The sequence below is a fragment of the Urocitellus parryii genome, chromosome 8 (assembly GCF_045843805.1).
Source record: "Urocitellus parryii isolate mUroPar1 chromosome 8, mUroPar1.hap1, whole genome shotgun sequence".
NCBI classification, from domain to species: Eukaryota; Metazoa; Chordata; class Mammalia; order Rodentia; family Sciuridae; genus Urocitellus; species Urocitellus parryii.
In genome coordinates, this window is record NC_135538.1 from 105,075,382 (window position 1) to 105,094,857 (window position 19,476).

The window sequence follows — 19,476 nt, forward strand, 5'->3', positions numbered from 1 at the left end:
CAGCATTGGCAAAAGGACAATAATCTAGTCTCAATATAAAGAAAGGTTTTTTTTTGTTTGTTTGTTTTTGTTTTGTTTTGTTTTGTTTTTTTTGTATAGAGGACTGAATCCAGGGATTCTTAACCACTGAGTCACATCCACAGCCCTTTTTACATTTGTTGTTGTTTTGAAACAGGGTCTCACTAAGTCATTTAGGGCCTTTCTAAGTTCCTAGGTTGGCTTTGAACTTGTGATCCTCCTGCTTCAGCCTCCTGAGACACTGGGATTACAGTGACAAGCTACTGCATCCGGCAAGGAAGGTATTTTTAATTTTGTTGTAATCCCTTCAAATGTCAAAATAGGTTTACATGTATAATGTAGTGTGCAAACACTGAGATACAGCCTAGTCTAGTCGGGAGTCCGAAGCCAGAGTTTCTGGGTTTTACTTTAGCTTTTCTATTGGTTAGCTTGGGCAAGTCATTTATTTAATCTTTGTGTTTTCTTTTCTATAGGGAATTATAGTACCTACCTAGTAGGTGAGGGTTAAATGAATTAACATAAATGAAGTGCTTTGCAGGGAGCTTAGCATATAGTAAGTGCTTGGTAAATGTTAACAAACAAAACTTCTACTTCTTTATTACCACTTTAACATTTGTCACCCAATAGCCTCATCCTGATCTCCAAACCCAACTCCAAACACAGACTCTGTGAACTCTTTCCTTCTCTTCTTCTTGCCATTATCACTTACTTTGTTGGCAATATCTCACTCTTTCCAAGATAAACCAGATGAGCTGGTTTGAACTCCACCTCCTTCTCTGTCTCATTTATTATCATCCATTCTCCACACAAGATGACACAGAATTTCCCTTAGTAATAGAAGGCCTAGGTGGCAGTGAAAACTCTTAGAAAGCATCTAGAAAAGTAAAAATACCTCTTTCTGGATGGTAGGAAAATGACCATGATCATTTTGTAACAGCTAATACATATTGAGCCACTTCAAAAAAGAGAACTAGAGTCAATGAGAGAAAAGTCTAGTAAGCAAGATTTTGCTCAAATATGAGTACCTTTTAAAAAAATTTCTGTCCCAAAAGATAATTCATATAAATAAACAGATTCTTCCGGATTTCTGCAATCAAAAGGGTGGAAGATAAATCTGCCATTTTCAATTCTAAAAATGTCATTTAAACTCTGTATTTATTTATATTAATGCAGATTAATTAGAAAAAAGGGACAAAGGCATACTGTCTGAGTAAGCAAAGAATAATTGTAGACTATGGATTGCTTCAATACAATTTTAATATTGTTATTAAGAAGCGATAAAGCATAAGAAGCAAGAAGAAAAAGGCCTATTTAGGTAGCAATTAGAAAGATGACAGAACACAGAAATGATTTGTTATTCAATTCTTTCCCCCACTTCAGGTTAGTCTGCACCACCCCTTCCTTCAATTTCCCTACTTTCCCTATCTTTTGCTTTCTCTTGCCAACAAACTCAGTCCTGACCTGTGCTACCGGCAAGTCACAGACTTTCTCTTCCCTCTGAATTGCTTCCACGGGGGTTAACTTTGTTTAGCAACAGATCTACACTAGATTGCTTGTCTCTCAGCCAGTTTGCCTTAAGAAACCAGCCTCCTGCTCCTAGTGTCAAGGGCTCACATGCAATAGGAATTCTTGAAGCCAGAGACCTTCTGTCCGGGGTCTGATGGCTGAGAATACTGGCACAGCTGTGCAGCCCGTGCAGGGCACCTTCAGCAGCGTGGGCTGGGCCGGGTGCAGGGCTCCAGCAAGAGGGCGCCAGCGCTCACCGAGCGCAGAAGCCATGAAGCACCCGAGAGGGGGCTTCGTGACATTTCCTCAGCCAGAGTCCTGGGCTCAGTCATCTTATTAAGAGTCTCTCTGCCAGCATCCCCTACCCACAATTTGCTTTTCTACCAGCTTCATGTTGGTTGTGGCTGCCCACTCACCCCTAGCTTTAGAACAGACCCTTCAGCACCCCGAATGCCCCCATCCGGGGTGCGACCCCAGGAGTCCCTTCTCACTGAGACAGCGCTCCTGTGGACAGGCTCCTACGCTAGGCTCCCAGAGGGTCCACATCGCCTTCTCTGCACCCAGAGAAGAAAGGAGGGGCTGTGGGGCTGAGGCAGGGTGAGAGCCCGGGAGGTGGAGTGGGTGGGGGACCTGGAAGGGCGCCGGGTCCGGAGAGAGGAGGGAAGAAGAGGCCAGACAGGGGCTTTTGGTTTCCCGGGGTCTGATTGGAGGTTGGCCCGATGAGTCGGAGCTAGGGGCGCGCCCATCTCCACTGGCTCCAGCGAGAGCCGCCCGCTCGGCCCCTCCCCGGAGCCGCTTTGTCCCGGGTGACGGCGGCGGAGGTTGCGGGGAGGAGCGGGCAGGAGGCGCAGACCCACCGACCCAGGGACCCAGAGTCCGGGAGGCGGGGCGCCCGGCGCACAGCCCCACGCCCAGGCCCGCACTGCGCGCGCCTCCACACGCTCCTGCACCGGTCCGCAGGTGAGCAGGCAGCTCCGCGCCCACAGTCGCCGGCCCCCGCGGACTGCCGGAGCCGCCGCCGCCGCCGCTGCCGCTGCCGCTGCCTCTGCCTCCGCGGCGCATCGCGGACGCCCTGCAGGTCGGTTATGTAACCACGCCGGCCGCTCTCCACTGTACCCCGTCCCGCCAGGGCTGACCGCGGTGGTACAGGGTGATCGCGGCAGGGGGCAGACAAGCGCGGCCGAATTTGGGGACTGGGAAGGGGCAGCGGGGGCCAGAGGCTCTCTATTCACCTATTGGTCAGTCCTTGAAGCGGCAATGGTGTGAGGTCTCCCAGGACCCCTCTAGGAGGCGCATGTCAAGGAGCCCCTTCCCCATTCCTAGTGGCCCAAGGGTTCGCTTTCTCCAGGAGCAGCAGCAGGTGCATATGTGGAGGACCGAGAATGACTACTGTGATCCCCCAGATTGAGGCTTGGAAAAGGGGGTGAGGGAAGTCTGACCACCTAAAGATCAAAGGAGAAAAGAGACCACTTTCTTCCCGGGGCTTAAAGGAATGTTCTGGGGACAAGGAAGGTGCTTTAGGGCACAGCAGGCTGGAATTTTGTCCTGCTTGGGATTAGCGGGCTTGGGTCATCTAAAAATAACTTCAAGTTTGAAAAGTGAAATGGACTGGAGCGTTGGGTGCTGGGTTCCTCCTGCCTGTGGGATGCTTCGCTCCAGAAGTCATCAGAGGGAACTGGCAAATCCCAGCCGCCTGATCCCTCAGCTGCCTCTGGATCTCGCTGGTTTCCAGGGTGCCTCGGTTTGACTTTTAGTTAATGATTTATTCTCCAAGGCACTGCTGTCTTTTTCTTACCCCCTAATGGATTAGAGCAGAGTGTATGCTTTTGACACTTTCTTGTTTCTTCCACTGGGGTAGAGATGATTAGTGGACATCTAATGAGTCCAATGCCAAAGCTATTTTTTTAAAATCTTGTTTTAGTAAAAACAAAAGGTTTCTTATAAACTTCCACAATTTTCCATGAATGAAGATGAAAAGATTCTACAGCATCCCAGCTCTCCCTTCTCTTTAGCCAGCATGCCACCTATCATACAGACTGGAGGCTTTAGGAGAAGTAGGACATTTTTCTTTTCAATGCAACTCAACTCTCGCACCTTCATCATCCTTAATTCCACCAACTTCCAAACCCAGCACAAGTCTATCACAGGCATAGGGTAACACTTGCTAATGAGCCCTCCATTCTGGGCCTACAGTGAAGATGGACATGCCCAGAAATTGGAAAGGATCAAGAAGCAGGTTAGTATCAATAGCAGAAAAGGCAGGGGAGTGCCTTTGGCTGCCTTTCAGTATCCTGATTGATTTTTTTTTTAGCTTTAGAGCTATTATATTAAGTATGATTATGATCAGTCTTTCAGTTCAATTAGTCTAAAAGGTGTGTGGCACTTGGTTTTCCAATCCACTACAAAACAAATCGGCATTTATTGTGTCCTTACTATCTGAGTTCAGTCCTCAGGATTTTGTGAGTGGGAAGTGTTCTCAACTAAACTTACAGGATCTTAAGAGCTTTGAAAATGCCTAGTGTATGCAGGTCCTGAAGAACTTACCTAAATCTGGGAGCACGGGGCTCTCTCCAGAGAAGAATAATTTACAGACATAAATGCCAACTTGAGAGCTTTCTCATTTGCTTTCTCATTGCACACCCTTTAAAAAAAACTACGTGCATAATTATTTACAGATAGTCATATATAGTGCAGAAACTAGCGTTCACATTGTTTAGATCAAATTTGACAGTACTGAGGCCCCATTTTCCTATTCCTTTTACTTTCTATGCCATCCACTTGATTGATTCTAGCACCTACTGTGTCCTACGTAGGTCCTGTGCCAGGGACTAAAACAATGAGGCACATACTTCCCAGAAATCAATCTAGCAGGAAAGGATAAGAAAATAAATGATAGTGATTCAGCATGGTGAATGTTTAATGCAGATAAGAACAAGTTCAGCAGCAGCTGAAGGAAGGAAGGGTACGGGTAGTCTGGAGGAGTTGGCAGGAACATCCTCATTTGGACTGGATCTGAAAGGGTGGTTGGAGTGCTCTAGAGAAGGCACTAGGCATTTTATGTTGAAAGTGGTGGAAAGTTCCCTTTCAAAGAAAAATAGGTGTTCTGAGGTGAGGGGTTGGCAGGAGAGTTTGACGTTAGAGAATGTTAGAGAACCTGGGTTGTGAATATACTTTGTGGAAGAGGAGAAATATACAATCTTTAATATGATTTATTTTAATGTATATTTTGCAAAATATAAATTTGGAGATGGTAAGGAGGTAGGATTGCAAAAATGAGTGAGCTCAGAATTGAGAGCATTGGTCCAGCAAACACACACACACACACACACACACACACACACACACAATTAAGTGTGCTTGAACCAGTTGGAATAGGGGAAAGTTATGGGAGATCTATAGAGAGCTATGTGAGAGGGAGAACAGGTGGCACTTGGTCACCAAATGGCAATTGGTAAGAAGTCAATGAGAAACAGCAGGTTCAAAGAAAATAGCAATTTAAACATTTTGAACAACCAAATGAAAATGCTCAGTAGGCACTTTAATTTTCAAATGTAACTTCTTCATTCCTGCTGCTAACCTTCTGCTGATCTTACTTACCTGAGACTGTCTAGGGCTGCCTTTGGCAAAGAAGGAGATGAACTTGATGGCAGGAACTTGTTTCTACCTCTGTTTCCAAGAGTGAAAGCATTAACTCAATTATTTGAACTACTACCAGTGGCCATAATAATGATAATGAGAGCAATGTCTAACGTTCATTCAGTGCATATTATATGCTGAGCACAAAGAAGTTAGAATTGCACTTAGATTATCACATTCAGTCCTGCTGCTTACCCTGTGTGGCAGGTGCTGTTGTTTCTCCCACGTAATTGATAAGGAAAGCAAAGCCAAGAGAGGATGTCTTGTCTAGGCATACACTTAGTAAGATTTATATCTAGTGTTGAAGTCAAGGTTCTCAGCATTCTCAGTTGCCATTGTGAATTGATAATAACTTTGAAATAATGCCTATTTATCCTATTTATCTCCCTGTGTTTGAATATTTGTGGCTGTAGCCATAAAAGAGAACTGGACTGAGTCAGAAGTCCTGGCTTTCAACTGGTTTCTGCACCTGATTTGTTGTATAGCTTCCTCTCAGGCTTCAGTTATTTTAAATCTGCATCACAATAGAAGAGGTTGGCTAGGTGCTCTTCAAGCAGCCTCAGTATTCTGAAATCCTGCCATCCTGTCTCAAATTCTACTACTAGAGCCTTTGTTTTTTGGTTAAGATTGTGCCTACCTGTCACTTTTAGAATACAAACACCTTTGCAGAAGATTAACTCAGATGGTGCCTTGTCCTTAAGGGCCTGGTGTGAATGAAGCCATAGTGCAGAGCTAAAGGGACTATCTAATGTTGAGGGAGCCCAGTTCAGGGGAGAATCTTTCATAGGCTCTAAAGTAGAGGAATCTTCATAGTGACTGATCACATTCTTTACTTTAGATGTTACTTAAGCTCTGTGAGCATTTCCTAACATACTTGTCATAATGTTGTGAGTATTGAAACAGATAATGATGTAAACTAGGCACCACCCATCAGTTGACCTCATTGAAGGTGCTCAGGAAATGGGGCCTCACCCCTTGCCTCCAGAGTCATGGACTTGGAGAAAGAAAATGTCAAGTGCTTTGGAAGACAAACTTTCATACTCCATAGTTTTGATAAGGGCCAACCCTAAGTTGGGTATCATCTATCTATCTGTCTTAGAAAGAATTATATGCTGGGAATACAAAAACACACAGCACTTTAAAACATTCCAATGTATGAATTGCTCACATGTGCATTAATCAGTTACCCGCTTAGATATAAAGAAGCTTCAACATTCTACCTCACAGAATTTTGAACTCTTCTTTTGCCAGCTTATGAGGAGGTCAAGTTGCTATAAAGAGAGAGTATTGTCTAGGGTTGATGATCCTGGGTTCTAGGATTATGGTGAAGAATATCAAGGGGACAGAATGACTTTCTATTAATTCTGCATCTGTGCATGTTTGCATATCCATCTTCCTCAAGTGCTTTCTGCCCTTGACTATAAAATAGACACTGTCCTTGTATCTTTTCTGTGTTACCAACTGCCAGGTGTCATATATTATAGACTAAATTAATGAATGTAGTTGAGGAATGGAGGAGCCATAATCTTAGCTGAAGCTGGTTTTTTAAAATAATAATAAATTGTATGATTATGGATGGTGCTTTTTAGAAGTTAAAGAAATGTTTCCAAGAATAGCTCAAATATCCTGTAATTCAGAATGCCCACAGAAATATTTTCTATAGTGGGGTGGGAGAAGACTATACTTTCATATTTCATCTCCTCATGCTCAACTCACTCTGAAACAAGGGCCGAAACAGAAATCCTGAGTTTCGGAATATCTGTATGAAAAGACATTTTAGTGGCCACTTTTGGACAAAAGAACTATATAATTTGGGAGCTAGATACTCATTTGTATGATAGTTGCTTTTGTGGGAATAACCACTTTATTCTTTCATGTGATTGACATTTGCCTGCCACAAAATATTGTAAGTTCTCTAAGGCCATCAGCCATGCCTGAATACATCTCTTCCAGTGTTGGGGAGGAGGTATAAAAAGCAGGGACTTGGCATGAAAAGGCCAGGATTCCAATCCTGGTGCTGTCACTTTCCAGCTATGTGACCTTGAGCTTCCCATTGACCTAACAGTCATAGGAGCTGGCGTTTGTTGAACGTGGCCCCTGTTCCAGACACTTTGCTCAGCAAGCTGCATATATTATCTCAGTTAATCCATATAACAACTCCTGGGGATAGTTATTATCATCACTATTCACAGGTGAGTACACTCTGAAGTCAGGGGAAATAAGCCACTCAGTGCCAAGTCTCTGAGTTGCAGTTATCTGCAAATTTGGAAAATAATTCTTGATTTCCCCATCTTACAGAGGTGTGAGGGTGACCTGCTACATGTTTTTGCACTGAAAACTAGAATGCTCTGCACATATGGTAAGGTAACTGTTGTAATAGGAACCTCCCACGAGACTAGTTATGGTTGAGTCTGATACAGCACCATGTCTGTGAGGGGAGGGAGATCCTCTATTTGGAAAAGGCATTATCTAAAATATTTTAAAAACTACATGCCCTTGTTCTGTTCTTTTTTTACAGAGAACTGGTTTCTTTCAAGGGTAACTTGTTTATTGTCAATACCAAGAGTGGACTGATCAGGACAAGGCTGATCAGGCCATGGAACTGGGTCTATCTAGTGAAGGGGGAAGGAGAATCTGGTTTGCAAAGAAGAGTTGAGTGCCAGAGGGTGTTTCAGTATAATCAGAGAAGGCTGAATGTCAAATCCAAATTTGAGGGAAGGACGGGCATGATGTAGAGAGCAAGAAGAGGAAGTTATCACCAGGTACACGTCAAGGTGGGTTACAGGACATGAAGTCTGCTCGAAGAGACTAGAAATATTTCCCAGTGTCTACTGAGATCTCTCCACTCATCAGGAAAACTAGGGACCCTCGGCCCTGATTTATTTTAAAAATTGCTTTTGCTTGGACATATGTGCTTCCATTAAGTTTTTATAAAACAGAAAAAGTTATAAAAAGAGGAAATTAATTTTAACAGATTCCTGTGTGATTCTTACAGGCAGCCCAAACATATGACCTCTCAAGGAAACTTTAAGTAGACCACTGTGTCCAGGGTTGGTGTGCCCACTCCCTAAGTTGAGCTGATAGGTATATGGAAGTTTTGCTGTGATGCTTAGAATAATATTGAAAGGGGAATTTCTGCTCAGCATCCTCCCTGTCTGGTTTTTCTGACTGGCATTTTCCAAAGGAACCAGTAAGTCACTCTGGGTTGAGAGCAGGGTTTAGGGGACAAGGACTGCTAGTGTATGGGGTTAGGGGCTACTCTGTAGAGAAGTAGAACCCAGTTTCTAATGTTGTCTTAGAACCCAGACAGGTCAGCAGAAGCAATTGGAGGGAATAGATTCATTTTTCTGCAAACATCTCCTTTACTCAACACTACAGCAAGATAGCCTTTATAGCTCTGCTTGTTTTGCCCCCAAACCCAAATGAGAACATATACTTCATCCTGTTTGCAAGGAGGTATGAAAACTGCTGAACTTGGAGGATGAAGCTGGCAGTGTCTGCCATGCCAGGTAAGCAGAGTTGGATTCTCAGCTTTCAGGAAAGACTGGAAGGGCTCTAAATCAGAGTGAGGGGCTGGGTCTTCTCTTGCAGCCCTCTCCTATGGTACCCAACTTAGGGCTGAGATGTTACCCTTGGAAAGTATGTTAGTCAGATTTCCATCACTGTGACAAAATACCTGAGAAAAACGATTTCAAAGGAGGAAATACTTATTTTGTCTCATAGATTCAGAGGTTTCAATCTATGGTCACTTGTCCCTAGTGCTGTGGGCTTGTGGTAAGGCAGAACATCATGAAGGGGAGCATGTGGTGGAGCAAAGCTGCTTACCTCATGGTGTCTGGAAAGCAGAGAGAAAAGGGAATAGGGAAGGGAGCCAAGGACAAAAATGACAAAATACACCCTTGAAGGTATGCTCCCAATGACCTACTTCCTTCAACTATGCCCCACCTCCTAAAATTTCTAACACCTCCTGATAGCCCATTCAGTTTTAAATCCATATGAATCCTCATAATCTGCTTATAAAGTCAGAGTCCTTATGATCCGATCACCTGCCAAAGACCCCACCTGAACACTGCTGAACTGGAGATCCAACCTTTCACACATGAACTTTGGGGAGACACAGGCATGCATTCTTCCCCCACCCTCCAAAGGCTGATATCTGTCTGACAATGAAAGAGGCACTTCGTCCACTTCCAAGAGTTCCTGTGGTCTAATTCCAATATCACGTTAATGTCTAAGTTCAATGTCTTCTGAGACTCAAGGCAAACTCTTAGCTGTGAGCCCCTCTAAAAATAAGAAAAACAAAAACCAAACGACCATAATAATAATAAAAATTACACAGACCTGAAATAAAATGACACAAAGTAAACATTCCCATTACAAAGGAAAGGAATGGGAAAATAGAAGGGAACAACTTGTGCAAAGCAAGACCTGAACATAGCAGGGCAAATATTAAATCCTAAAGCTCCATGTCAGCATCTGGTTTACACCATGGCATAATATGAACTCCAAAGGTCTTGGGAAGCTCCACCCCGGTTATATCAGATCTCCATTGCAATTTCCACTTCACTCTCATAGCCTTTTGCATTGCCCTCTTAGAGGCTGCCACCAGGGATTCTGACCCTGATGCACTATCTGCACTCCCAAGGTTTCCTTTGAAATCCCCGTGGAAGACTCTATGAACCTGCAGCTCTTACATCCTGCATGCCTGTAAGACCAGCACCACGTGGAAGATGCCAGGATCTGGCACCAGGGAGAGCAACAGCTGGGCCCATTGAAAAGCTGGCCGCAGTGAACTTTGAGTGCCTGCACTGCAAAACTATGGGAAGGAATTGTGCCAGCAGGATACCCCAGAGCTCTCTTCTCAAAACAGTCTCAAATGATTTTACACTTTCACACCCATGAGCCTACCATGGATGGGGTCTGGTCAATTTCTTAGTGCAAAGTACTTACTTTTTCTTTTTTTTTTTTAGTGGTACTAATCTCTTAAGTAACTGTACCCTCTTTGGCCTCAGTTTTAAACCTTCTCATTTTCTGGCAAAATTTCAAATCTTTTGGCTCTGCTTTTTACTCCCAGTTCTCACTGTAAACCTGGCTAAAAGCAGCTAGCAATACTTACATCAGAGCCTGATCACTTTGCTGTCTTGAAATAGGTAATTTCTGGGGAATTCTTGACTTTCAGAGTCTATGTTCCACTTTTCCATCTTCTTTTCCATCTGGAGGTACCACCAGATTAATTTTAGTCACCTTTAAAATGAGCCTCATGTGAAGTCTCAGGGCATGGACAAAATATAAAAAGTTCTTTGCCAGATTATAACATGAATGACATCTTGTCTGGTTTTGAATAGATTCTTCATTTCCTTCTGAAACCTCATCAGTGCAGTCTTTATTCTCACATTCCTGTAAGCACGCTAGTCTACTGTGCTACCATCAGCATCCCCTACTAAGCTCCATTTACAGTATTCTAAGCTTTTACCAGTCGTCTTCTCCAAAATTTTCCAATTTTTTTCCTGGAAATTAGTTCAAAAGGCTTTCAAACCCATGGTCAGATATAGTCAATAACCACACTTCTTGGTACCAATTTTCTGTGTTAGCTTTCTGTCACTGTGACAAAATACCTGAGAAAAGCAACTTAATAGAAGGTTTATTTGGCTCACTATTATTTTTTAAGTCCTTTCTTATTATTAAAGTGGAAAAAGTCCTGGAGGCCAGAAAGTGAGAATGACCACTGTGACCTCTGCCCATCCCTGACTGGGCCTTTTCTTGCTTTGACTTTGTAAGGCCCCATTGTGAGGGAATTTCAAACACTGGTTATATAAGGCAGCTGTTTTTTTAATCCATACATACATGGAGCTCTTGGTGGTGTCTGGTCTGACTCATAGACACCTCATTTTGTGGTTTGATTGTTCTGGTTTGGGTCTTTGTATATTGTTTTTTTTTTAATTTGGGTTTTTAAAAAATTTTGATTTGTTTTACATTTTATTTTATGTTGCCAGCATCCTTAGTTGGTGTTGCTGCTTAGGATGTTTAGTGAGACTAATTAAAGTAGTGAGATTATGACAGTATGGCAGGACCTCTTGACCAGTTCCTCCCATGGGGATACCCTCATGGACCACTATAAGGTACTGAGGGACATTGGGCGGAGCAGCTTTTCTCACTTAAAACAGACTCACCATCTCCACATCAGGACAAATGTGGCCATGAAAGTCCTGCCAAGACAGAATGGAACTTGCCTGTCATTATATGCAAAGTGGTCAAATGTGGTCAAGCTGTTTCAAGTTATTGAAACCACTGGAAGAATCACAATGGAGCATGCAGGTAGGGGATACCTATGGCACCACATTTTGAGGCCAGTGCCATGGAGGAGGAGGAGGCCCAAAGAGTTTTCAAGCACATCACTTATGCCATGCACTACTGCCACCAAAAGAGCATCATGCACAGATAACTAAAGCTTGAGAACGTCCTAATGTATGCCAGAGGAAACATCAAGTTCTGTGACTTCGGCCCGAACACCAGGTTCATAGCCAGACAAAAGCTGAACAGGTTCAGGGGTATTCCATGGTACTGTGCTCCAGAAATCTTCTGCCCAAAAGAATATGATCGTCATTCAGTAGATATCTGGGACCTGGGTATCCTTTGTACTTCATAGAGACAGGGTGCCACCCATTTAATGAGACCATCCCTTGGCTTTCCATGTGTTTGCCAAAGTAAAATACCTCATCAATCAAATACTGACTGTGGACCCCACATGAAGGCCCATAATGGAGCAAACCATATAGCACTTGCAGCTAAATAATGAATATTCACTGAGTCATTCTCGTGAGCCACCAAGACCCCATCCAGACTCCACAATAATGAGCATCATGTTTGATGTGGGTTATAATCTGTATAATACCTGGGTATCTCTAAAAAATAGAATATTTAATAAGGCCATGGCTGCATACATGACATTCCAGCACCAGATAACCCAAAGGCCAGGCTGCATGCTGTGCATCCAGAGGTTGGACCTCACCCAGAGAGGAGTGCCAATGAATCTGCCCTTCACACCTCCCCCTTCTTGCCCACCTAGCATCAGCGTCTGAGGATGCCAAGAAGCCAGGGCAGGAGGATGGCAGAAGAGCCAGCCTGCCTGCCATTCCTCTCAGCAACCTGCTTGTGAGGACCCCCACTCTCAACATAGCCCATGGTGTGTTCCTGTGCCTCCTACACCCAGCTCCTGGGATGCAGAACAGCAAGTCCTCCCAGGGTACAGGGGCAGAAGAAACACTCCCTCTCCACTGGGAAACTCCATGAAGGGCCTGCAATCTGTACCCATGACAATATCAAGGACTGGAAGAGGTTAGCCAGGAGGATTACCACCTGTATTTCTTAGACTTTGTTGCTGCAGGCTGGCATGAACAATAGACCCTGGATTCAAAAATAAGTAGTTCCAATAAAAACTGACAGCTGAGACAGAGACAAAATAGGACAGCCTCGCATTTTATTTTATATATGCTTTTTATCAATGTCAGTTTCAATAGATGAATCAAAACTATACATTTGTGGGGTAAAATGTGAAGGTTAGATCACTAAGAGTCCATTTCACATGGCTCTTTAAATCTCAAGTGGACAATGAGACAACTTGAGCTCCATGGCTTCTACCATCATGGTGTGAACATCAACCAGGTGTTGACTCAGAAAGCTGTGGAAGGGAGTTGTGTAAATGGCTGAGGGCTTCTCCAGGTGGATTACAGGTGAGAGGGCTTCTGGAGCTGCCTGCAGATGAGAGCACCCCTCTCTCAGCACCTGGGAGAGACATCAGGCTGGGGTACTTCCCCCTGTCCTTTCTCCCATGTTTCTGAGATATGGCTCTTCTTGATAAATTTCTGTTTTTCACAAATCTTATAGTAAAATTGATTCTTTTGAACAATGATCACAGGGAAAAAAAAAGAAAATTAAAATCACATGTACTACCGTGTGCGATTGCTAATTGCTATTAACATTTAGTATATTCCCCTTCAGACTTTTATAAGACTGTGCATTTATATATAATCAGGACTGTAATATGTATAGAATTCTGCATCCTGTGCATTCATCAGAAAAGTTTAACTCACTTTTGATATTAGGCCAATGATCCTTGTGAACATTGTTTCTAGTGGCTGCAGAGAGTTATCCTGTGTCATTTCACCACAGTTCATTCACCTTCTCCCCTTTTGTTGAACATTCAGAGGATTCCCAGCGATCGGAGACATCATAATACCTTGATGAACATCTTTGAGCACAATTTGAACACAAATATATATTTTGGATTATTTCCTTGGGAATCATTAGCTTAAATAGGTGGAACTTCTCTAGGCTTTCCCTAAATATTGACATTGCTTTCAGGTCGTACCAATTGACATTGGTGCATTGTGGCTTTCATTTCTGTTCTGCTTGTATGTATTCTTTTTTGGTGATGTGAAGGGCTGCACGGTCTTAGTGTTTCCCAGCTATGTCCCCTACTCTGGAAACATCCAGGCTTCATAGTTGGTGCAGTCAGACTTTGGGGGAGTTAAGATAGGTGGATGGGGTTCTAGTAGATTTAGCATGCATGAGTGTCTGCAGAAAAGTTTATTTCAGCAGATTAGCTTCACTGATGGCCATCTCTGGCCTGGCATGTGGATATCGCTGCCTGTGTGAGGTCTGCCTCTAACATCTGTCACTGCAGCCTGCTGAGCTTGTGAGGCTGACAAATGGGCTAAAGCGGCCTCTGCTTAGATGAGAATTGGTGCACTTTGTTTCCATTGGCTTCTCAGGTCAGCAAAAGAATTTTCAAATCCTGAAATATACTAAGAGCAAGTCTGGGTGCTTTACATGTATCCTGTTCTGCTTCGGTCAGTTTGGACTGGCTTCGTATCCCCTATTAGGGGCTATTCAGGCAAGCTTCAGAAACACATGTCTTTTTCTTTCTTTCTTTCTTTCTTTCTTTCTTTCTTTCTTTCTTTCTTTCTTTCTTTCTTTCTTTCTTTTTTTAACATTTTACTTAAGGAGACACAGGGTATACTATTTTAAGTAAATAACTAAGTCACTAGTTTGACTCTTCATAAAACTCACTTGAATGTTCATTATTCCAGAATTTTAATTTGATGACTAATCAAATTAGTCTTTTCAAAGAAAAAGACTCTGCATTGACTGTATCAACAATTTTGATTATATTGACCAAGTTATTGAGGTAAACCGTCTATTTGAATTATTTTCCTTCATAAAATCATCTCAAAGACAGGCTGAATTAGTGTAGTTTTTTGACTTCTTTAATTATTAAAGCTAAAAGCCCAGTAACTATATCTGACCAAGAGAAATCAATGTTCAATTTATACTTCTCTTTGGAGGTTTAATAATTTTCATGAAATAAATTATTTATTTGATTACAGGTATCAGCACATGCATTTTTGAAATAAAGAATGATAAATTCAGATAAGTTAATGGGTAGTTCAAACAAAATCTTATTTGCTCAGGAGCAAAATCTCAGCCTTGATTAATTAAACCAAATACTAATCATGAGTATGTTAATTTTTCTTTCTGTAAGCATTAATGATATTCCTTTGATCTTTTATGATGTACAAACAACACTTATCAAAATAAAAGGTTCAATTTTGGTCAGGAAAGAGATCCAGCAACTGGCATATCACCAAAGTGCTTATTTGGTATCCTTTATTATTTTTTTGTCCCTTCATGATTTCTATTCCACAGCTGTTGTTTAGTATTAAACTTCAAAATTTGACAAGGTGACACTTAGGTGAAGTTCTGCATCAAAACATTTGCTGGGTTGAATTTTCAAAGGCTTGCCTCCTGGCCTCTGAGTTCCACGGTGCATGAAGACGCCCCGGGAATTTGTGGCTTGCACCTTGCATGCCGGTTTGGATTCAGCCTCCTGAGATAGGATGGGTGGGGAGAGCAGATGTCTTTCTCATTCTGTTTGCAACCACACTATGAGGTCTGGAGTCTTCTATTCTGGAAGGTTAGGAAGACATTTCAGTCCACACACACCTGCAGACTGATTTGGAAAGGTCAGCGTAGGAGAGGAGATGGAATGATCAACAGCTCCTTTGTTTCCCCTAGATCCACAGCACCTTGAATTGAGCCCATTGCCCCTTCCTTCAGGCCATGTGAAAACTACTGAGATCAATAAAGTAGAAACTGGGCAGCACAACTCACTAAACTGTGGAGCCAACCTAGATACCTTTCAGTGGATGAATGGATAAAAAAAAAAAAAAGTGTGGCATATATACACAATGGAATTTTACTCAGCAATAAAAGAGAATAAAATCATGGCATTTGCAGGTAAATGGACGGCGTTGGAGAAGATAATGCTAAGTGAAGTTAGCCAATCCCCAAAACACAAATTCAGAATGTTTTCTCTGATATAAGGAGGCTGATTCTTAGTTGGGTAGGGAGAGGGAGCATGGGAGGAATAAATGAACTCTAGATAGAGCAGAGGGGTTGAAGGGGAAGGAAGGGGGCAGGGGATTAGCAAGGATTGTGGAATGTGATAGACATCATTATCCAAAGTACATGTATGAAGACATGAATTGGTATCAATATACTTTATATACAACAAGAGATGTGAAAGATTGTGCTCTATATGTGTAATAAGAATTGTAATGCCTTCCACTGTCATTTATTTTTTTAAAAAATCAGTTAAAAAAGTATCTTAATAAATATGTAATTACAAAAAAAAGTAGAAACTGGGGATATTAAGAAATTCAGAATGGTTCTATATTGACTCAATTATGAACTAATGAATTAATAGCTTGCATGGGACTTGGGATCAGTTCACAGTGGCCCTGTGGGGAAATCCAGGTACATGGCACATGGGTTTGCCCATGTGGCTCTTTGCTGCTTCATTCTTTTTTGTTGTCGTTGTTACCTGGGATTGAACCCCAGGGTGCTCAACAAATGAGCCACATCCCCAGTCATTTTTATTTTGAAACAGGGTCATTCTAAGGTGCTTAAGGCCTCACCAAGTTGCTGAGATTGTGATTCTCCAGCTTGTGATTCTCCTTCCTTAGCCTCTTGAGTCACTGGTATTACAGGTGCACAACACCATATATGGCTTGCTTCATTCTTTTTCTTAACCTAGATAGTTCATAGGAAGTCCCAGTGGCAAACACCAACAGGATTGAGTATGTATAATCCATGAAATGGCCTTCAGGATCTCCAAGTGTGGTGGCTCCTCATGATATAGTTTCATTCTTTAAAACAATTTTTAAAATCTTCCACATGACTACTTGTCTCCAAGGCTTTTGTCTTGGGTGATAAGGACAACACACATGCCCTGATTGTAGTGTTTCTTCTTAGCCTTTATTTTGCCTTTTTATCTCAGCTTAATCATTGTGATGTCCTCTCAGCTGCTCCTGCCTGTTTTGTTACAATTCAAACCAAGGCATGATGATATGAGAAGATGATTTAATCTGAATAATTGGAGCTATCTTAATGGGTTTTCATGAAAACCAATCCTAGGTATTTTTATGACAGTATAAATTTCAAGGGCATGCTTGATAGGAAAGCAAATCCAAAGAATACTACAGGTTATACAGATGTCTACCTAACTGGTATTTGGGGCTTACTTCTGTACATCTGGGAGCTTGATATAATGGATTTCCCAACTGATCACAAGGGCATCCTTCCTTCCCCATCCATCATCAGCCTTGAGCTGTCTGTCTTGAGTGAGTCCATTTGCAGGAGCAAGGATAAGGATCCCATGTCAGGAAAGGTCTGGCTCTGTTCCGTGGCTTTGCCCTGACCTCCATTCCCATTCTCCTCACAGCCTTATCTCAGTCATCCTAATGCTTTGAAAGTTGAAATGATGCTTCCTCCTCACAAAAGAATGGGTAAAGATGAAGATATAGACATTCTTCCTCCTCTGAGAAAGAGGAGTGTGGTTCAGAATGTAACTGCTCAAAGAATAATTTAAAATAATAATAATAATAAAGAGTATTCAACGGCAATGGTTGATGAACACCTAACTTTTGTTTGTTATCTAGTTTGGTGAGAGATCATCCCTAAATTAACAGCTTTTTGTTTTTGCTTCTTTGCTAGATTTATTTTTAATTAATGAAAACTCCCATTTATTCTTCACAGTGAGTTTGTAGGGAAATGGAGAATTCTGCAAATATTGCAGTTAGGTGCTCCCTTTCCCCCCTAAAATCAGTCTCAAATATTTTTTTATGCATTACAATTCTTATTACACATATGGAGCACAATTTTTTATACCTTTGTATATAAAGTATGTTCACACCAATTCATGAGATTTATAAAAATTATTTTAATCATTCTTTTTTTTTGATCAGGTCGGTTCTTTTAGTGATTTTCTAAAGATTCTATAAAATTATGCTCTTTTTGCTTTGGGGGTTTTATCACTGAGATATTGATGTGCAGCTTTGTAGTCACCTAATCGTTGTTTAAATAAACCATTCTCACACCTCTTGCCTCATCCTCAGACTGGTAATTTTCAAAAACAATATGCTAATACCATAATGAAGGTATTCTTCCTGCATTGTATGGTTCCTGTCAGTCATGTCTTTTGTCAATCATAGCAGTATAAATGCTGCCAAATATACACATTTCTTTTTCCTAATTGCAAATTGAATTTTTATGGCTTCTTATTAGAGAACCCCAGGAGACCAATAGTAATAATTGACACACAGCTGCTGGAGACCAGATATTATTTCTTCAGCTTCCTATCCTAATAAATAATGAACCACCAAGTTCTTTATAAATAAATCAAAAGTCCTAGTAATAAGTAACACCCTAAGAAGCAATTGCATACAATATGTAGATAGAAAGTGTTATAGAAATGCTAGATATAATAATAATTAGAATGAGAACTGTTTTACTAATAGGCACCATTTAGACCACCTTGCAAATGTATATAATTTTAATTGAACATCTTTTCATTTCTGGTATTTGAAATTCTAGTCTTCTCCCATTCCATCTCTTTCAGATTTCCTCAATCCCTAAGTCCTAATAAAAGCCATCGCTGTTTGTCAAACCCATATTTATGGCACTTGCATCATCTAACACATGTATTTCACTCATTCACAAAGTTATTTATCTGTTTACCCTACTGTACACCAGGTGTTATCCTAGCCACTAGGGTATAATAAAGCTGTTGGGCATAATCCCTGTTTTTAGTGAAATGAGACTCTGGTAGACTTGCAGCCTCTGTTTTGTCTGCCTGCACCTCTCCTTGGACATTAAGTGTGCTAAGGCTGAGGATGGAACCTGTGTCTTGCCTGCACCTTCGTCCCTGTGGCCCCTGCACCACCCATCATAATAGCTCATGAAAAGGGGGCTCTCAGGGGGAAAATGAGCTGACTACCCATTATACGTGTTCTGAATAATTCAGGAACACAAAATTGAAGATATCCAACACCTTCATGTGTCTTTAAAGCCTTTGTTCTCCTGGCAAGGTTGTTATCTATAAGAATAAGTAACTTCACAATTTGGTCTACTTTCACTTTGTGTATGTGAATAGGCATTATTACATAACAAAACAAAATATGATTGAGGGTAGTGTCTGAATTTCCCACAGCCAGATGTCTTAAAGGCTTCTGTCACAAACTCAGATTATTGTGAAATGCTTCTGTTTTGGTAAGGGCGTGAATCTTTTCCTCTTCTGTGAAATTTTAATGTGAAGTAATTGAACAGGAATACAATTGGGGGTATTTATTGAACACTTATTAAACACTAGGCACTGGGCTAAGGACTTTCCACACATATTGCTCACAGTCGTCTCAATAACCCTAGGAGGTACATTCTGATTTTATGCTGATGTTATTTAGGTGAGGGATCTGAGGTCCAGGGGGTGCAGGTACCTTGCTTATGGTTTTACAGGTGATAGGTAGGAGGAGCTAGGACTCACCAGTGTCTCTGTCTACACAGTCCACTGCTCACTTTCCAAGTGGGGGTTGCAGAGGCTTTTATGGGGGAATGATGTAAGGCTTCCATACCATAGAACTTCTGTGATTTGTTTTGTTTGTTTGTTTTGGTGTTAATCTAAAATAATATGAGCATATCTGGGTCATTTAATGTTACCTTAAGATGATTTGGGTACCAGAATTTGTGTGTGTGTTTGTTTGTTTTTAAAACAATCAAGTTGGTATCACAGCTATTTTAGTTGCCATGGATTGATGGGATGAACAGTGGACCTCCTATGTAAAAGACTACGTGACTCTGTGGCACACTGGTCCAGGAACGGTTTAGGTATGTTATCAATGAAGAAATGTGGGAGGAGGCTCCTACTGCAAAGCACCATGAAGGAGCAGTCCAGACTCCAAAACACCCATGCTGTAGTTTTCA

The 19,476-nt window shown here is 41.8% G+C and overlaps 1 protein-coding gene across 2 annotated transcripts in view; it reads left to right on the forward strand.

The window, feature by feature from the left end:
- Positions 1–2,334: 2,334 nt before the first annotated feature.
- Rcan2 (regulator of calcineurin 2) overlaps positions 2,335–19,476 on the forward strand; it is a 248,279-nt gene continuing 231,137 nt past the window's right edge. Inside the window, exon 1 of one of the 2 annotated variants that reach the window (XM_026394439.2) lies at positions 2,335–2,602. The gene's annotated coding sequence lies outside the window, so the exon portion shown is untranslated. The remainder of the gene's footprint in view (positions 2,603–19,476) is intronic. The other variant, XM_026394440.2, reaches the window with a different exon arrangement.